The sequence below is a fragment of the Hyla sarda genome, chromosome 3, assembly GCF_029499605.1.
Source record: "Hyla sarda isolate aHylSar1 chromosome 3, aHylSar1.hap1, whole genome shotgun sequence".
Classification (NCBI taxonomy): Eukaryota; Metazoa; Chordata; class Amphibia; order Anura; family Hylidae; genus Hyla; species Hyla sarda.
This window is the reverse complement of record NC_079191.1, coordinates 373075639-373096267: the sequence shown is the minus strand read 5'-3', so window position 1 is coordinate 373096267 and position 20629 is coordinate 373075639. Positions and strand designations below refer to the sequence as shown.

General features: G+C 43.6%; 1 protein-coding gene across 2 annotated transcripts in view; it reads right to left on the bottom strand.

The window, feature by feature from the left end:
* Nucleotides 1-20629, bottom strand: part of PLCB1 (phospholipase C beta 1) — a 750135-nt gene that overhangs the window by 726726 nt on the left and 2780 nt on the right. The window contains exon 1 of one of the 2 annotated variants that reach the window (XM_056567842.1): nucleotides 14441-14458. The exons of the other annotated variant lie outside the window; for it this stretch is intronic. The gene's annotated coding sequence lies outside the window, so the exon portion shown is untranslated. Of the gene's footprint in view, nucleotides 1-14440; nucleotides 14459-20629 lie in introns of those variants that run through there. 2 annotated transcript variants of the gene reach the window in all.

The following is a 20629-nucleotide window of genomic DNA, read 5'->3' as shown; positions in this document are numbered from 1 at the left end:
CATTGAAGAGAATGCAGCTGTATTTGTATGTACAAAGTGGAGTCCGGGGCCCTTGGTCACCAGATATGTTGGGCTCCAGGACGTATGGCCTATACTTATCAGTCAGGCATTTTCAATACTACAAATTGGAAAACCCCTATAACCAGGGATAGATTAAGGTTGGTGACAGTCCCAATTTCAGACACATGACCCCCCCCCCCCCCCATCACCACCACCGAATGGCAGCCACATATAGGAGAGGGAGTTATAAAGGACGCTGTGTGGCTAAAAAATACCTGGTGAGTAGGAACACCAATTAGGAACTCCTGATTCCTGAAAAGTGGAGGATCACAAAAGTGGACTGCGTATAAAGGGCACATAAATTTTTTGACTACTAATGGTTAGATAGAAGGACTAGCCTAGGTAGGGAGGGGAGGTGGTAGAGACACAGTAGATACTGAAGGTAGTATAGGTCCCAATTCAAGGTCCTGTCTTTACTGATGTATATCCCATCATAAATATAACATCAACATATTTCAAAGGACTATATGAAGATTGAACTCACACTGTTCCCTGTCTACAATAGAATATCTGTACTGTATTACAGATACACACTAGATTGATCCCAAATACACCATTACTGTATTTCAATAGGCCGTGCACTGATTGGGTAAAACTATGATGTGCAATGTTGTATACAACATCAGGTCCTCTCTAGAAGCACTGATTTCTTCTTAGGGAAAAATCGGTGTCTGTTACTAAAGTTCACTTAAAACCACGTGGGCTTGAAATGGTGCATAATTCAGTTCCATGTTTCATAGTGAAATGCACTCAGTCATGTGCATGAGGCCTAAGGCCAGACAGGGAATTATCATACTAAGTACATGTAAAGGTTACCCCTGGTCCTCCTCAAATCTGTTACCCTGCTGCTGGGTAATACTGCCAGTCACCTGGAATCCTATAAATTACAGCTACAGCCAATGGATTGCGTGCCTTGTAAAGACAACAACTGTGCAAAAAAACATTATTCAGCTATGTTATGCGTTGTAACTAGAAGGTTCAGACCTCCAACATTTCAGAATTCCCAGCAGACCTCTGCCATATGTATGCAACTAGCAAACTGCCTGAAAACAATGTGATACAAAGTTAAGGCAAACAAATAGTAGAAATGAAAAACACATTGGAATTGCTATTGCACTATTTTAGGATCTGGTTCAATGAAACATAAACATTAAAAAACAAAACGCAAGTCTCGAAAAAAGAACACAGAGGCAAACATGTGGGCTGTCAGTGCTATGGACTGTCATTGCTATAGTGAGAAGAACTGTCAGTGATATTAATTAAGTAATATGGACTGTAGTGGTATGGACTGTAGTGATGTGGTATGGGCTGTAGTGATGTGGTATGGGCTGTAGTGATGTGGTATGGACTGTAGTGATGTGGTATGGGCTGTAGTGATGTGGTATGGGCTGTAGTGATGTGGTATGGGCTGTAGTGATGTGGTATGGGCTGTAGTGATGTGGTATGGGCTGTAGTGATGTGGTATGGGCTGTAGTGATGTGGTATGGGCTGTAGTGATGTGGTATGGGCTGTAGTGATGTGGTATGGGCTGTAGTGATGTGGTATGGGCTGTAGTGATGTGGTATGGGCTGTAGTGATGTGGTATGGACTGTAGTGATGTGGTGTGGACTGTAGTGATGTGATGTGGACTGTAGTGATGTGATGTGGACTGTAGTGATGTGGTGTGGACTGTAGTGATGTGATGTGGACTGTAGTGATGTGATGTGGACTGTAGTGATGTGGTATGGGCTGTAGTGATGTGGTATGGGCTGTAGTGATGTGGTATGGGCTGTAGTGATGGGATATGGGCTGTAGTGATGGGATATGGGCTGTAGTGATGGGATATGGGCTGTAGTGATGGGATATGGGCTGTAGTGATGGGATATGGGCTGTAGTGATGGGATATGGGCTGTAGTGATGGGGTATGGGCTGTAGTGATGGGGTATGGGCTGTAGTGATGGGGTATGGGCTGTAGTGATGGGGTATGGGCTGTAGTGATGTGGTATGGACTGTAGTGATGTGGTATGGACTGTAGTGATGTGGTATGGGCTGTAGTGATGTGGTATGGGCTGTAGTGATGTGGTATGGGCTGTAGTGATGTGTTATGGGCTGTAGTGATGTGGTGTGGACTGTAGTGATGTGGTATGGACTGTAGTGATGTGGTATGGACTGTAGTGATGTGGTATGGACTGTAGTGATGTGGTATGGACTGTAGTGATGTGGTATGGACTGTAGTGATGTGGTATGGGCTGTAGTGATGTGTTATGGGCTGTAGTGATGTGGTGTGGGCTGTAGTGATGTGGTGTGGACTGTAGTGATGTGATATGGGCTGTAGTGCTGTGGTATGGGCTGTAGTGATGTGGTATGGGCTGTAGTGATGTGGTATGGGCTGTAGTGATGTGGTATGGGCTGTAGTGATGTGGTATGGGCTGTAGTGATGTGGTATGGGCTGTAGTGATGTGGTATGGGCTGTAGTGATGTGGTATGGGCTGTAGTGATGTGGTGTGGGCTGTAGTGATGTGATGTGGGCTGTCGTGATGTGATGTGGGCTGTAGTGATGTGATGTGGACTTTAGTGATGTGATGTGGGCTGTAGTGATGTGGTATGGGCTGTAGTGATGTGGTATGGACTGTAGTGATGTGGTATGGACTGTAGTGATGTGGTATGGGCTGTAGTGATGTGGTATGGACTGTAGTGATGTGGTATGGGCTGTAGTGATGTGGTATGGACTGTAGTGATGTGGTATGGGCTGTAGTGATGTGGTATGGACTGTAGTGATGTGGTATGGACTGTAGTAATGTGGTGTGGGCTGTAGTGATGTGGTATGGACTGTAGTGATGTGGTATGGACTGTAGTGATGTGGTATGGGCTGTAGTGATGTGGTATGGGCTGTAGTGATGTGGTATGGGCTGTAGTGATGTGGTATGGGCTGTAGTGATGTGGTATGGGCTGTAGTGATGTGGTATGGGCTGTAGTGATGTGGTATGGGCTGTAGTGATGTGGTATGGGCTGTAGTGATGTGGTATGGGCTGTAGTAATGTGGTATGGGCTGTAGTAATGTGGTATGGACTGTAGTGATGTGATATGGACTGTAGTGATGTGATATGGACTGTAGTGATGTGATATGGACTGTAGTGATGTGATATGGACTGTAGTGATGTGGTATGGGCTGTAGTGATGTGGTATGGGCTGTAGTGATGTGGTATGGACTGTAGTGATGTGATATGGACTGTAGTGATGTGATATGGACTGTAGTGATGTGATATGGGCTGTAGTGATGTGATGTGGGCTGTAGTGATGTGATGTGGGCTGTAGTGATGTGATATGGGCTGTAGTAATGTGATATGGACTGTAGTAATGTGATATGGACTGTAGTGATGTGATATGGACTGTAGTGATGTGATATGGACTGTAGTGATGTGACATGGACTGTAGTGATATGATGAATCAGTGATAGGGACTATAGTGATATGAAATGTCAATGTTAGGGGCTGTAATGGCATGAACTCTCAGTGATATGGACTTTATAGTTATGAAGTCTCATTGTTACAGTCTGTAGTGGTATGCACTGTCACTAGTATGGATGGTAGTGTTACAGTCTGTAGTGGTATGCACTGTCACTAGTATGGATGGTAGTGTTACAGTCTGTAGTGGTATGCACTGTCACTAGTATGGATGTCATGGTTACAGTCTGTAGTGGTATGCACTGTCACTAGTATGGATGTCATTGTTACAGTCTGTCGTGGTATGCACTGTCACTAGTATGGATGTCAGTGTTACAGTCTGTAGTGGTATGCACTGTCACTAGTATGGATGGTAGTGGTATGACCTGTCAGTGTTACAGTCTGTAGTGGTATGCACTGTCACTAGTATGGATGGTAGTGGTATGACCTGTCAGTGTTACAGTCTGTTGTGGTATGCACTGTCACTAGTATGGATGTCAGTGTTACAGTCTGTAGTGTATGCACTGTCACTAGTATGGATGTCATTGTTACAGTCTGTAGTGGTATGCACTGTCACTAGTATAGATGTCAGTGTCACAGTCTGTAGTGGTATGCACTGTCACTAGTATGGATGTCAGTGTTACAGTCTGTAGTAGTATCCACTGTCACTAGTATGGATGGTAGTGTTACAGTCTGTAGTGGTATGCACTGTCACTAGTATGGATGGTAGTGTTACAGTCTGTAGTGGTATGCACTGTCACTAGTATGGATGTCAGTGTTACAGTCTGTAGTGGTATGCACTGTCACTAGTATGGATGTCATTGTTACAGTCTGTTGTGGTATGCACTGTCACTAGTATGGATGTCAGTGTTACAGTCTGTAGTGGTATGCACTGTCACTAGTATGGATGTCATTGTTACAGTCTGTTGTGGTATGCACTGTCACTAGTATGGATGTCAGTGTTACAGTCTGTAGTGGTATGCACTGTCACTAGTATGGCTGTCAGTGTTACAGTCTGTTGTGGTATGCACTGTCACTAGTATGGCTGTCAGTGTTACAGTCTGTAGTGGTATGCACTGTCACTAGTATGGATGTCAGTGTTACAGTCTGTAGTGGTATGCACTGTCACTAGTATGGATGTCAGTGTTACAGTCTGTAGTGTATGCACTGTCACTAGTATGGATGTCAGTGTTACAGTCTGTTGTGGTATGCACTGTCACTAGTATGGATGTCAGTGTTACAGTCTGTAGTGTATGCACTGTCACTGTCACGATGCCGGCTGGCAGGTAGTGGATCCTCTGTGCCAGAGAGGGATTGGCGTGGACCGTGCTAGTGGATCGGTTCTAAGTCACTACTGGTTTTCACCAGAGCCCGCCGCAAAGCGGGATGGTCTTGCTGCGGCGGTAGTGACCAGGTCGTATCCACTAGCAACGGCTCAACCTCTCTGACTGCTGAAGATAGGCGCGGTACAAGGGAGTAGACAGAAGCAAGGTCGGACGTAGCAGAAGGTCAGGGCAGGCAGCAAGGATCGTAGTCGGGGGCAACGGCAGGAGGTCTGGAACACAGGCTAGGAACACACAAGGAAACGCTTTCACTGGCACAATGGCAACAAGATCCGGCAAGGGAGTGCATTGGAGGAGGTTAGATATAGTCAGGGACCAGGTGGAAGCCAATTAAGCTAATTGGGCCAGGCACCAATCATTGGTGCACTGGCCCTTTAAGTCTCAGGGAGCTGGCGCGCGCGCGCGCCCTAGAGAGCGGAGCCGCGCGCGCCAGCACATGACAGCAGGGGACGGGAACGGGTAAGTGACCTGGGATGCGATTCGCGAGCGGGCGCGTCCCGCTGTGCGAATCGCATCCCCAACGGCCATGACAGTGCAGCGCTCCCGGTCAGCGGGACTGACCGGGGAGCTGCAGGGAGAAAGACGCCGTGAGCGCTCCGGGGAGGAGCGGGGACCCGGAGCGCTAGGCGTAACAGTACCCCCCCCCTTAGGTCTCCCCTTTTTTTTGTCCGGTGACTGCCTCCCCTGGGATGAGGACACCGGGAAGGAATGGATGGTTTCCTCAATGGCAGGCAGTACAGCAGGAGTAGGAATGGGGAGGGAGGGCAGAGGGTGAAGCTTGGCACGGGGCAGGGAGACACAAGGACGGGAGCCATGAGGGGACACAGAGGCTTGCCTGAAGGGACTGGGAGGGGGGGAGAGGCATTTTCTGTGGCAGGCAGAGTCCCTAACGACCTTAGGGGGACCGGATACAGGAGGAACCACAGGGTCACGGCAGGGAGTACTGGGAACTGGTTTAAGGCAGTCCTTGGAACAAGAGGGACCCCAACTCTTGATCTCCCCAGTGGACCAGTCCAGGGTTGGGGAATGGTGTAGAAGCCAGGGTAGTCCAAGGAGAATTTCGGAAGTGCAATTGGGAAGGACCAAAAATTCAATTTTCTCGTGATGAGGTCCGATGCACATTAGGAGGGGCTCCGTGCGGTAACGCACGGTGCAATCCAACCTGGCTCCGTTGACCGCGGAAATGTGGAGTGGCTTGACAAGACGGGTCACCGGAATGCGGAATTTATTCACCAAGGACTCCCGAATAAAATTCCCAGAAGCACCAGAGTCCAGGCAGGCCACGGCTGAGAGGGAAGAGCTGGCTGAAGTAGAAATCCGTACAGGCACCGTGAGACGTGGAGAAGCCGACTTAGCATCAAGAGACGCCACACCCACGAGAGCTGGGTGCGAGCGTGCGTTTCCCAGACGTGGAGGACGGATAGGGCAATCCACCAAAAAATGTTCGGTACTGGCACAGTACAGACAAAGATTCTCTTCCTTACGGCGATTCCTCTCTTCCAGGGTCAGGCGAGACCGATCCACTTGCATGGCTTCCTCGGCGGGAGGCCTAGGCACAGATTGCAGTGGAGACTGTGGGAGAGGTGTCCAGAGATCTAAGTCTTTTTCCTGGCGGAGCTCTTGATGTCTCTCAGAAAAACGCATGTCAATGCGAGTGGCTAGATGAATGAGTTCATGCAGGTTAGCAGGAGTTTCTCGTGCGGCCAGAACATCTTTAATGTTGCTGGATAGGCCTTTTTTAAAGGTCGCGCAGAGGGCCTCATTATTCCAGGATAGTTCAGAAGCAAGAGTACGGAATTGTATGGCGTACTCGCCAACGGAAGAATTACCCTGGACCAGGTTCAGCAGGGCAGTTTCAGCAGAAGAGGCTCGGGCAGGTTCCTCAAAGACACTTCGAATTCCTGAGAAGAAGGAGTGTACAGAGGCAGTGACGGGGTCATTGCGGTCCCAGAGCGGTGTGGCCCATGACAGGGCTTTTCCAGACAGAAGGCTGACTACGAAAGCCACCTTAGACCTTTCAGTAGGAAACTGGTCCGACATCATCTCCATGTGCAGGGAACATTGCGAAAGGAAGCCACGGCAAAACTTAGAGTCCCCATTAAATTTGTCCGGCAAGGACAGGCGGAGGCTAGGAGTGGCCACTCGCTGCGGAAGGGGTGCAGGAGCTGGCGGAGGAGATGATTGCTGCTGAAGTTGCGACTGAAGTTGGTGCACAATGGTGGACATTTCCGACAGCTGGTGGGTTAGATGGGCGATCTGTCGGGATTGCTGGGCGACCACCGTGGTGATATCAGAGATATAAGGCAGAGGGACCTCAGCGGGATCCATGGCCGGATCTACTGTCACGATGCCGGCTGGCAGGTAGTGGATCCTCTGTGCCAGAGAGGGATTGGCGTGGACCGTGCTAGTGGATCGGTTCTAAGTCACTACTGGTTTTCACCAGAGCCCGCCGCAAAGCGGGATGGTCTTGCTGCGGCGGTAGTGACCAGGTCGTATCCACTAGCAACGGCTCAACCTCTCTGACTGCTGAAGATAGGCGCGGTACAAGGGAGTAGACAGAAGCAAGGTCGGACGTAGCAGAAGGTCAGGGCAGGCAGCAAGGATCGTAGTCGGGGGCAACGGCAGGAGGTCTGGAACACAGGCTAGGAACACACAAGGAAACGCTTTCACTGGCACAATGGCAACAAGATCCGGCAAGGGAGTGCATGGGAGGAGGTTAGATATAGTCAGGGACCAGGTGGAAGCCAATTAAGCTAATTGGGCCAGGCACCAATCATTGGTGCACTGGCCCTTTAAGTCTCAGGGAGCTGGCGCGCGCGCGCCCTAGAGAGCGGAGCCGCGCGCGCCAGCACATGACAGCAGGGGACGGGAACGGGTAAGTGACCTGGGATGCGATTCGCGAGCGGGCGCGTCCCGCTGTGCGAATCGCATCCCCAACGGCCATGACAGTGCAGCGCTCCCGGTCAGCGGGACTGACCGGGGAGCTGCAGGGAGAAAGACGCCGTGAGCGCTCCGGGGAGGAGCGGGGACCCGGAGCGCTAGGCGTAACAGTCACTAGTATGGATGTCAGTGTTACAGTCTGTAGTGTATGCACTGTCACTAGTATGGATGTCAGTGTTACAGTTTGTAGTGGTATGCACTGTCACTAGTATGGATGTCAGTGTTACAGTCTGTAGTGGTATGCACTGTCACTAGTATGGATGTCAGTGTTACAGTCTGTTGTGGTATGCACTGTCACTAGTATGGATGTCAGTGTTACAGTCTGTAGTGGTATGCACTGTCACTAGTATGGATGTCAGTGTTACAGTCTGTAGTGGTATGCACTGTCACTAGTATGGATGTCAGTGTTACAGTCTGTAGTGGTATGCACTGTCACTAGTATGGATGGTAGTGATATGACCTGTCAGTGTTACAGTCTGTAGTGTATGCACTGTCACTAGTATGGATGGTAGTGGTATGACCTGTCAGTGTTACAGTCTGTTGTGGTATGCACTGTCACTAGTATGGATGGTAGTGGTATGACCTGTCAGTGTTACAGACTGTAGTGTTATGGATGCTTGTGTTATGGACTGCATTGGTATATCTGCACATGGAAAGGACTGTGGTGGTAGTGATGCCAGTTTTACAGACTGTAATGATATGAACTGCCAGGCGTATAGTCTGCCAGACTTTGGACTGTTGTTACAGCTGTGGTAAAGCTGTGCACACACCAATCTTTATTATTTTTGTGCCAAGTATGTGGCATGGACATGCCTATCATACATAAATGTGTGCCAACTATAAATGACTGGACTAATAAATACAACTGGACTAATCCACAATACCATTCTTATAGGAAGTGTCTGCCCTTGGTATGTAGTCATACATATGAAATAGTTGTCAGCCCAATGCTCTTTTGACCTACAGCTATTTGTCCCATCCTCATGTGTTTGTGTTCTCAGTGATCGGGAGGGGGGTAAGCTGCAGCCACACACTTCTGACGCTGTCTTATCTCTCTACTGATGGAAAGGATTGGACATTGAAATTCAACATGCCCATTGACTGCTGTGATGTAATAAAGACTGAGGCACCCTAGCAGACGGAATTAATATATATGTCCAAATATCCCGAAATATGGTGTAATTATAGCAAATATAGTATAAGAAATTAAAATTCACTCACATTTTTTTCTTATTAAAAGCTGTGTACACCTTTAGAGCAAATATTTCTTTTTTTCCTCCAGTACACCTGACCTAATATAAAATATAATATAAAGTAACACGGCAAACAGTCTTACTGTACAAATGTCCTTCCATTTCCAGTCTACAGCTTCTCTGCAGAGCTATGTGCCACCATGATCACAATTTACAAACAAGGACTATATGCAAAGTTGCTAATTTTTCTATTTAGTATTTTATTTGGTATTTTTATCTGATTGCAGACAAAGAAACAGGGTTTCCGGCTCCCGACTTAGAGTAAAAAATGTTCAAGCTTTATTCCATATCAGATTAAAATCCAAAATATAGCATAAGAATGAAAAAAGGGATAAAAAGAACACTCACTTCGTGAGTGTTCTTTTTATCCCTTTTTTCGTTCTTATGCTATATTTTGGATTTTAATCTGATATGGAATAAAGCTTGAACATTTTTTACTCTAAGTCGGGAGCCGGAAACCCTGTTTCTTTGTCTGCAATCAGTACACCTGGGGACCCAGCCTCAGTGCTTTGTTTTTCGGGCTTCCACGAGGAGAGGTTGTGCTGGACGTTTGGACTCTAATAACAGTGAGTGAGCTGATCCAATTTATTTCTATAAACTTGTATTTTTATCTAATGCCTCAGTATGCGGCAAAAATAAAACAAACAACTATACTCACCTGCAGCGATTCCCCACAATGCTATACTGATGCCGCCCACTCCATGCTGCTCTCTGCTTCTTCCTGGATTCTGTGGTGACATTTTATTTGGGCAGGATATGCTAAATCAGCCAAATGATTGTCTGAGTGGTTCAGTTTTGCCGTCACAAGAACCAGGATGAATAGAACAGCAGCATCAGTCAGAGACGGGGGATTGGGAAAGGTAAGTATAACTGCTTTTTCAATGCACCACAAAGTATTAAATAAAAATACCTCCTTAGGTATGTTTAACAATATAGTGACAATTCTTGTAACTGAAGTTACAACAGAACAACAGTACATCATAGGTAAATAGCTAAAAGATTGACACAGTAGTCGGCAGGGATCAAGTCCTAGGAAAACAAAGTGCAGGAACTCACCCAAGATTTCCACTCAAAAGCTGGTCCTGCAGAACTCCTGCTAATGGGAACAGTGTTCCTACTGTGAAAAAGTGCAGGAACTCAGTTCCTGCGCGTTCCTGCAGGACTTGAGCCCTGGTAGTTGGCAAAGATCAGGAATATGTACTGTGCAAGGATTGTAAGCTATGTCAATGAAGTTACAGTATGTAATGTAAGAATGTGATGAGAGGGCAGTGGAGTTCTCTGGAATACAGTATTGCAAACTTGTATTTGCTTATTTGTACTCTTTTATTTGGCTTCTTGATAAACCCACATAGGGCCCTGGCTGCCTACAACTATTCACTGATTTGTGATCATATGACCCAGCCTTGTGAAAGTCATGGTTCTAGTAGTGAACAATGGGAGTTGCGACATAAGGTAGTTTAGGGAGGTGCACAGAAATTGTCATTCCTAAATACTATACTATATATTTATAAATATTTGTATAAACCTTTTAAACTTAAGAAATATAGATGACCAAATTCCTATACATTATCAGTCCTGTACATTTAGGATGCATTCACGCGTACAGTATCCTGTGTATATTTGATGCTGCAGATTTCAGTGTAAAGTAAATGAGTAAACACAGCTTTAAATATGCAGCATCAAATACACAGGATACTGTGTATGTAAATAGACCCTAGGCTATGTTCAAAACATTCGGAATGTCCACACGGAAAATCTCTGTGTGGACGTACCACAGACTGCTAGAACCGCATGGGAATGCGCTGCATTCCGTGTGGAATTCCACAGAAAGAATGGAAAAGGTTCATTCTGCGGATGTGGAAATTCCGCCGTGTGCACAGCGCAGTAGAATCCCATTGAATACAACGGGACTCGGCTGCTGTGGAATACCGCACAGAAATACCGGACGTGTGAACATAACCTTAGGGTACTTATATCCACATCATCATAATAAAAAACGTAACTATTTTAAGACAAGGCAGAAATATCTGTAAGGGTATGTAGCGGAAATCAAGCAGAAATTTTCTGCCTCAAAATATTGTTACTTTTCCACAAGAACTCACAGAGATTTCGCACGGAATTCCACGCGGAAATGCAGGTTTCATGCGGAGGAGGAGTATCAAGTATTTCTATTCAGAAAATTCCGTGCCAATTCCGCGCCAATTCTGTGCCAATTCTGCGTGGAAATGCTTCTGACTAAAAAAAAAATAACATTGATCTCTATGGGAGAACGACGCTGATTCCGCCTGAAAGAAAGAACATGTTCTTTCTTCAAGCGGAACAGACTTCCTCGTCAGAATTCTGCTTGAGGAAATTCCTCAGTGTGAACTGAGGGGCGGAAATTCTGTACAACTCTATGGGGGTTTTCACTGCTGAATGATTTGGAGAGGAAAAAGCGAGCAGAATTACTCGTGGAAATTCCTCTCCAATTCCTCAGTGTGAACATACCCTAAAACATGTCAGGTGGATTTATATAAGAGGTTACAAAAGCATTCCTACTTTGTATAATCAGAACACGAAGAAACACTTTTCACCTGAAGAACCTCCAAAAAGGCCTAAAGTAAACTATAGGGGGCACTGTCCACTGTGACTGGATTGAGTAAGGCCTCATTCACATGGCAGAATTTCTGAGCGAATTCCGTTGCAGTAGCCTCCCAGTATTTTCAATGGGATTCTGCAGCAACATATACAAAGGATGCGATCTATGGCAAGCCCTTCTCCAAAAAGAGAGAGGCCCCCTAACAAACCTTACCCTTCCCCTCCGGCCGAAAGGCACCTGCAAGGTTCCAGGTTCGATGTCCCTTTTCGCCGAAGTTACTAAGGGACCACAAATGCTCCCGGCATCCCCCTAGGGGTTTTGTGCACTTTTTTTTAGTGTAACACGTTTGCACTTTTTCTTGCACTTTGGGTGATTCGAGAGCACGTTATTCTGCAGCAACATACACCACATGTCGAAAGAATAGAGAATGGAGAAAGGATTGCCATGTCGATTCTTTCGGTGGAATCTGCTTGGAAATGTATGCATCTGCCGCAGACGGAATGGCTAGCTGGATATACCGCAAAAATGATGCCGTGTGAAAATAGCCTAACCTGTGGATCTTCTCTGTGGATTTGCACATAGTGCATTACACTACAATGTACCTGGATGAAGATTAGTACTGGGGAAATTGACACGAACTGCAGATTTTCACATCTGCCGCATGTCAATTTCTGTCACAGATTGCACTACAGGGAATTCACAGCAAAATCTGAATAGTATGACCCATTTACACCATGTAAATCTACTTAGTGTATTATATATATATATATATATATATATATATATATATATATATATATATTATTTTTTTTTTAAGATCAGGAAAATCAGGGCACAATAGGATCTTGTTACATTCTTATGCCATTGCCTTCTGTATTATAAGAAAAAAGAAAAAAAACAGGATCCATTTTTGTGTCCTGTTTTGCCCGAAAAAATTTACTTTTAAATAGGATGCAAAATCAAGTGTGAACCTGACCTTACATCTTCATAGTGGAATGCAGATTAGCAGTAAAATCCACACCGGACTTTCAGCTGAAAAATCTGATGCGCATGGACCTAATGTAGTCACACGCCTTCGGGAGGGAAAAAGCCGGCTAAGTTTACAATGCAAATTTGCTGGTTAAATTTATTATTTGTACAGGAAACAAAAATCTGCACTTCTTTTGTCCAGTCTACAGGATACATGTGGATCCTGTTTTTTGTAACACAGAAGTCAACAATGGGGGAGATTTATCAAAACCTGTGCCAAGAAAAAATAGACCAGTTGCCCATAGCAACCAATCAGAACGCTTCTTTTATTTTTCAGATGCCATTTCAAAAATGAAAGACGCAATCTGCTATTGGCAACTGCTCCACTTTTTCTCTGCCCTGGTTTTGATAAATCTCCCCAAGTAGGTGTGAATAGATCCCTACTTAAAGGAGATCTGTAGTGCTTTGAACTTATCTCCTATCCAAAGGATAGGGGATAAGTTATAGATCACGGGGGGTCCAAGCGTTGGGGCTCCCCGCGATCTCCTGAAAGGGGCCGAGGTAGTGTACAGGAAAGGGGGTGTTCCGTCCCCGCATGACGCGGCAGCCGGCACGCCCCTACATGTATTTACTTTATGAGATTCATTGGGGGTCGTGCCGGCTGCCGCGTCATGCGGGGACAGAACTCCCCCTCTCCTGTACATTGCCGCGGCCCCGTATGGGAGATTGCGGGGGGGGCCCCAGCGCTCGGACCCCCCGCGATCTATAACTTATCCCCTATCCTTCGGATAGGAGATAAGTTCAGAGCACTACACATCTCCTTTAAAAAAATAAAAATGTTTTACCTATAGACATTGGAGGAGATTTGTCAAAACCTGTGCAAAAGGGAAAGCGGACCAGTTGCCCATAGCAACCAATCAGATCGCTTCTTTCATTTTGTAGAGGCCCTGTGAAAAACGAAAGAAGCGATCTGATTGGTTGCTATGGGCAACTGTTCAGCTTTTCCTCTGGACAGGTTTTGATAAATCTCCCCCATTATCTTCAAATCTACTGAGTATTTTATCCATCGCACTCAGCGGGTGAGATCCCAAAGGGAGGAAGATTTGCGCAACAAATGCAGCACGAGTGAAAATCCACAGAATGTTCTCATATCCAGGCAGAGCATAGGTAGGACCCTATTCACTTGCATTGTATGTGGATTTTAGTGTGGATTATCTGCAGCATGTGAATGCCACCTTATTGTTTAAGGGGTACTCCGGTGAAAACCTTTCTTCTTTTAAATCAACTGGTGGCAGAAAGTTAAACATATTTGTAAATTACTTCTATTAAAAAATCTTAATCCTTCCAGTACTTATTAGCTGCTGAATGCTACAGAGGAAATTCCTTTCTTTTTGGAACACTGATGACATCACGACCACAGTGCTCTCTGCTGACATCTCTGTCCATTTAAGCAACCATGCATAGCAGATGTATGCTAAGGGCAACATGGTGGCTCAGTGGTTAGCACTGCTGCCTTGCAGTGCTGGGGACTTGGGTTCAAATTCCACTAAGGACAACAATAAATAAAGTGTTATTATTATAATAACGACAGCAGAGAGAACTGTGGTCGTGATGTAATCAGAGAGCATTCCAAAAAGAAAAGAATTTCCTCTGTAGTATTCAGCAGCTAATAAGTACGGGAAGGATTAAGATTTTTTAATAGAAGTAATTTACAAATATGTTTAACTTTCTGCCACCAGTTGATTTAAAAGGTTTTCACCGGAGTACCCCTTTAAACACTATGTAAGAATATATGTTCCATGTTGTTACGCTGTCTTGTTGCAATACCCTGACCTAAAATATTACTGTAGATACAATAACAATAAATGGTCTCACAATCAGCTGTCAGAAGATGCACTATAGGGGGAGATTTATCAAAACCTGTCCAGAGGAAATGTTGCTGAGTTTCCCATAGCAACCAATCAGATCGCTTCTTTCATTTTTGAAAACGCCTTTGAAAGAAGCGATCTGATTGGTTGCTATGGGAAACTCAACAACTTTTCCTCTGGACAGGTTTTGATAAATCTCCCCCTATTTGTTTACTGACAGCTTTTAGTAGGTTCTATAGCAGTGTTTCCCAACCAGGGTGCCTCCAGCTGTTGCAAAACTACAATTCCCAGCATGCCCGGACAGCCAAAGGTTGTCCGGGCATGCTGGGAGTTGTAGTTTTGCAACATCTGGAAGCACCCTGGTTGGGAAACACTGTTCTATAGTATGGTGTTATTAAGGTATTTTATAGATGCCTTCAGAAGTCAGGGTATGCTGGGAGTTGTAGTTTTGCAACAGCTGGAGAGCCCCAGTTAGTAGAGATGAGCGAACTTACAGTAAATTCGATTCGTCACAAACTTCTCGGCTCGTCAGTTGATGACTTATCCTGCGTAAATTAGTTCAGCTTTCAGGTGCTCCGGAGGGCTGGAAAAGGTGGATACAGTCCTAGGAAAGAGTCTCCTAGGACTGTATCCACCTTTTCCAGCCCACTGGAGAACCGGAAAGCTGAACTAATTTATGCAGGATAAGTCATCAATTACCGCGCCGAGAAGTTCGTGACGAATCAAATTTACAGTAAGTTCGCTCATCTCTACTTAGGTTAACATCACTTTGTATGATTCCTCCACTTTTTACGCCATAGCACAAAAAATGTGTGACTTTTTATTTCAAAGGGGTTATCCAGGACAAAAACTTTTTTTTATATATCAACTGGCTCCAGAAAGTTAAACAGATATGTAAATTACTTCTATAAAAAAATCTTAATCCTTTCAGTACTTATGAGCTTCTGAAGTTGAATTGTTCTTTTCTGTCTAAATGCTCTCTGATGACACGTCTCGGGAACCGCCCAATTTAGAAGCAAATCCCCATAGCAAACCTCTTCTAAACTGGGCGGTTCCCAAGACACGTGTCATCAGAGAGCACTTAGACAGAAAAGAACAACTCAAGTTCAGATGCTCATAAGTACTGAAAGGATTAAGATTTTTTAATAGAAGTAATTTACAAATCTGTTTAACTTTCTGGACCCAGTTGATATATAAAAAAAAGTTTTTTCCTGGGTAATCCCTTTTAAAGTTTTGTAAGCCAGGTTTGGTCTAGTGTAGATTTGCGACAAATTGAGGGCTTTGCAAATAAAAAAAATAAAAAAAGGCGCAATTCATACATCAGCAACCGCTGCACGGTAAAAAACCAAAAGTGTGTATTAAAGTCATTTTAAGTCAAAGTCATTTTAGGAAAAAGTCACACAAATTTTGCGCAACAGAGACATTTTTGCGAGTCTAAACCTGTTAATAAATTCTCCCCGAATATCATGGCTACATGCTACACCTCAGATGTCCAATGTCTCAAATTACTCAGTTTTGAATAAGTTTTCCTGACATTCAGCCACAAGATTTGACTATTTTTCTTCCTAGTACTACACCGAGGTCTCAGTTGCGTATCGAGGTGTTTTATCATCAGTCCAGCAGGGATGTTTTTTCAGAGCGGACCGTGGATTGTTATACAGCATATAGAAGTAATGGCAAATTCAATTCTATCATATTGGACATAATTGATCATAATGAATGAACATTCATTACTGTAATTCATTTAGTCACTCATTATATCCCCCAAAGAAAATAAGGAGTTAATGCAATTTATTGTGTACAATAATAACGGGATCCTCAAAGAAATGGCAAATCTGTCATCAGATATTGATACATGACCATCTGGTATAAATAGTTTTATTAGTGTCCGCACATAGATACATCATACACTATATTATTACCGTATATACATACAGCATATACTATATTATTACCGTATCCGCACATACATACAGCATATACACTATATTATTATCCGCACATACATACAGCATATACTATATTATTATCCGCACATACATACAGCATATACTATATTATTATCCGCACATACATACATCATATACTATATTATTATCCGCACATACATATATCATATACTATATTATTATCCGCACATACATATATCATATACTATATTATTATCCGCACATACATACAGCATATACTATATTATTATCCGCACATACATACAGCATATACTATATTATTATCCGCACATATATACAGCATATACTATATTATTATCCGCACATACATACAGAATATACTATATTATTATCCGCACATACATACAGCATATACTATATTATTATCCGCACATACATATATCATATACTATATTATTATCCGCACATACATACAGCATATACTATATTATTATCCGCACATACATACAGCATATACTATATTATTATCCGCACATACATACAGCATATACTATATTATTATCCGCACATACATACAGCATATACTATATTATTATCCGCACATACATACAGCATATACTATATTATTATCCGCACATACATACAGCATATACTATATTATTATCCGCACATACATACAGCATATACTATATTATTATCCGCACATACATACAGCATATACTATATTATTATCCGCACATACATACAGCATATACTATATTATTATCCGCACATACATACAGCATATACTATATTATTATCCGCACATACATACAGCATATACTATATTATTATCCGCACATACATACAGAATATACTATATTATTATCCGCACATACATACAGCATATACTATATTATTATCCGCACATACATACAGAATATACTATATTATTATCCGCACATACATACAGCATATACTATATTATTATCCGCACATACATACAGCATATACTATATTATTATCCGCACATACATACAGCATATACTATATTATTATCCGCACATACATACAGAATATACTATATTATTATCCGCACATACATACAGCATATACTATATTATTATCCGCACATACATACAGAATATACTATATTATTATCCGCACATACATACAGCATATACTATATTATTATCCGCACATACATACAGCATATACTATATTATTATCCGCACATACATACAGCATATACTATATTATTATCCGCACATACATACAGAATATACTATATTATTATCCGCACATACATACAGCATATACTATATTATTATCCGCACATACATACAGAATATACTATATTATTATCCGCACATACATATATCATATACTATATTATTATCCGCACATACATACAGCATATACTATATTATTATCCGCACATACATACATCATATACTATATTATTATCCGCACATACATATATCATATACTATATTATTATCCGCACATACATATATCATATACTATATTATTATCCGCACATACATACAGCATATACTATATTATTATCCGCACATACATACAGCATATACTATATTATTATCCGCACATACATACAGCATATACTATATTATTATCCGCACATACATACAGCATATACTATATTATTATCCGCACATACATACAGAATATACTATATTATTATCCGCACATACATATATCATATACTATATTATTATCCGCACATACATACAACATATACTATATTATTATCCGCACATACATACAGCATACACTATATTATTATCCGCACATACATACAGCATATACTATATTAGGATCTGCACATACATACAGCATATACGGTACTATATTATTATCCGCACATACATACAGCATATACTATATTAGGATCTGCACATACATACAGCATATACACTATATTAGGATTAACACAGATATATACTATATTATCTGCACATAGATACGGCATATATACTATATTAGTATCTGCACATACATACAGCATATACACTATATTAGGATTAACACAGATATATACTATATTATCTGCACATAGATACGGCATATATACTATATTAGTATCTGCACATACATACAGCATATACACTATATTAGTATCTGCTAGAGATGAGCGAACTTACAGTAAATTCGATTTGTGACGAACTTCTCTGCTCGGCACTTGACTTATCCTGCATAAATTAGTTCAGCTTTCAGGTGCTCCCGTGGGCTGGAAAAGGTGGATACAGTCCTAGGAGACTCTTTCCTAGGACTGTATCCACCTTTTCCAGCCCACGGGAGCACCTGAAAGCTGAACTAATTTATGCAGGATAAGTCATCAACTGCCGAGCCGAGAAGTTCGTGACGAATCAAATTTACTGTAAGTTCGCTCATCTCTAGTATCTGCACATACATACAGTATATACACAAGATTAGGATCCACACATAAATACAGCATAGATACTATATTAGAATCTGCACATAATCTGCACATAGATACAGCATATATACTATATTATTATCCACCCCACTAGCCCACCAGGGAGCATTCACAGGTCCCTTTGGATGCCGCTGTCAGCTTTGACAGCGGCGATCTAAAGGGTTAATAGCCAGCCGCGGTGATCGCTGTATGCTGGCTATTAGCGGCGGCCCCCGGCAACTGAAAACAGCTGGGGGCTGCAGAGTATGAAGCGGGCAGGAGTCCGAAGCCTGCTCCATACAGACTGCTGAGCGCTACATGCTGGCTATTAGCGGAGGCCCCCGGCTACTGAAAACAGCTGGGAGCTGCAGAGTATGGAGCGGGCAGGAGTCCGAAGCCTGCTCCATACAGACTGCTGAGCGCTACATGCTGGCTATTAGCGGAGGCCCCCGGCTACTGAAAACAGCTGGGGGCTGCAGAGTATGGAGCGGGCAGGAGTCCGAAGCCTGCTCCATACAGACTGCTGAGCGCTACATGCTGGCTATTAGCGGAGGCCCCCGGCTACTGAAAACAGCTGGGGGCTGCAGAGTATGGAGCGGGCAGGAGTCCGAAGCCTGCTCCATACAGACTGCTGAGCGCTACATGCTGGCTATTAGCGGAGGCCCCCGGCTACTGAAAACAGCTGGGGGCTGCAGAGTATGGAGCGGGCAGGAGTCCGAAGCCTGCTCCATACAGACTGCTCAGCGCTACATGCTGGCTATTAGCGGAGGCCCCCGGCTACTGAAAACAGCTGGGGGCTGCAGAGTATGGAGCGGGCACGAGACGGGAGCCCGCTTCATACACCCAGACCACTGCCGCGCTTATCAGGTCCGACCATGCTTGCACGAGCTGCATGTCCCGGGCGTCGGGAAATACGAATTCCACATCCCTAAAAGGATCGATTCAAAAATATTTTGAATCAATACAGTATCGCCAAATGAAAAATTGCGATAATCGAGTGAATCGATTTTTTTCTTACACCCCTAGTGTAGACACAGCATATACACCAGACTAGAATCCGCATATAGATACAGCATACGTATCATACTAGTATTTGCATATACTGCATATTTACTATATTAGAATCTGCACATATATATACAGAATATAATATTAGGATTCACACATAGAAACAGCATATACACTATGGGGAGATTTATCAAAACCTGTGCAGAGGAAAAGTTGCCCAGTTGCCCATAGCAACCAATCAGATCACTTCTTTCATTTTTCAGAGGCCTTTTCAAAAATGAAAGCAGCGATCTGATTGGTTGCTATGGGCAACTGGGCAACTTTTCCTCTGGACAGGTTTTGATAAATCTCCCCCTATATCTGCACATCCTGTAAATAAAGCATATGTACTTTATTAGGATATGTACATAGATATGATATATAAATAGAGAGCATGTGTATAGAGACATTCTAGATCCCTTTTTATAAAATGACACATACAAAGGTCCATCTGGTTTACCTAATGTCCCTCACTGTGGCCCTGTGGCTGCTGCAAAACTACAATTCCCAGCATGCCTTAAATGTCTTTTCCCAGCTGCCCAGAATACATCAGTGTTCTCCAACCTGTGGCTCTTCAGCTGTTACAAAACTACAACTCCCATCATCCCCCTAAGACCAAAGTCCACTGCACTATATGAATGCAAAGCAGCGTGTCTGTCTGTCATGATGGACTCCTTTTATTGGAATACCGTAAGGCTTTTCAGCTGTTGCAGAACTACAAGTACCAGAAGGCCCTGACAGCCCCAGGACTAGTCATTTTGCAACAGCTGGAGAGCCGCAGGTTGGGGAATACTGCTCTACCCCAATAACCTTCAACCTG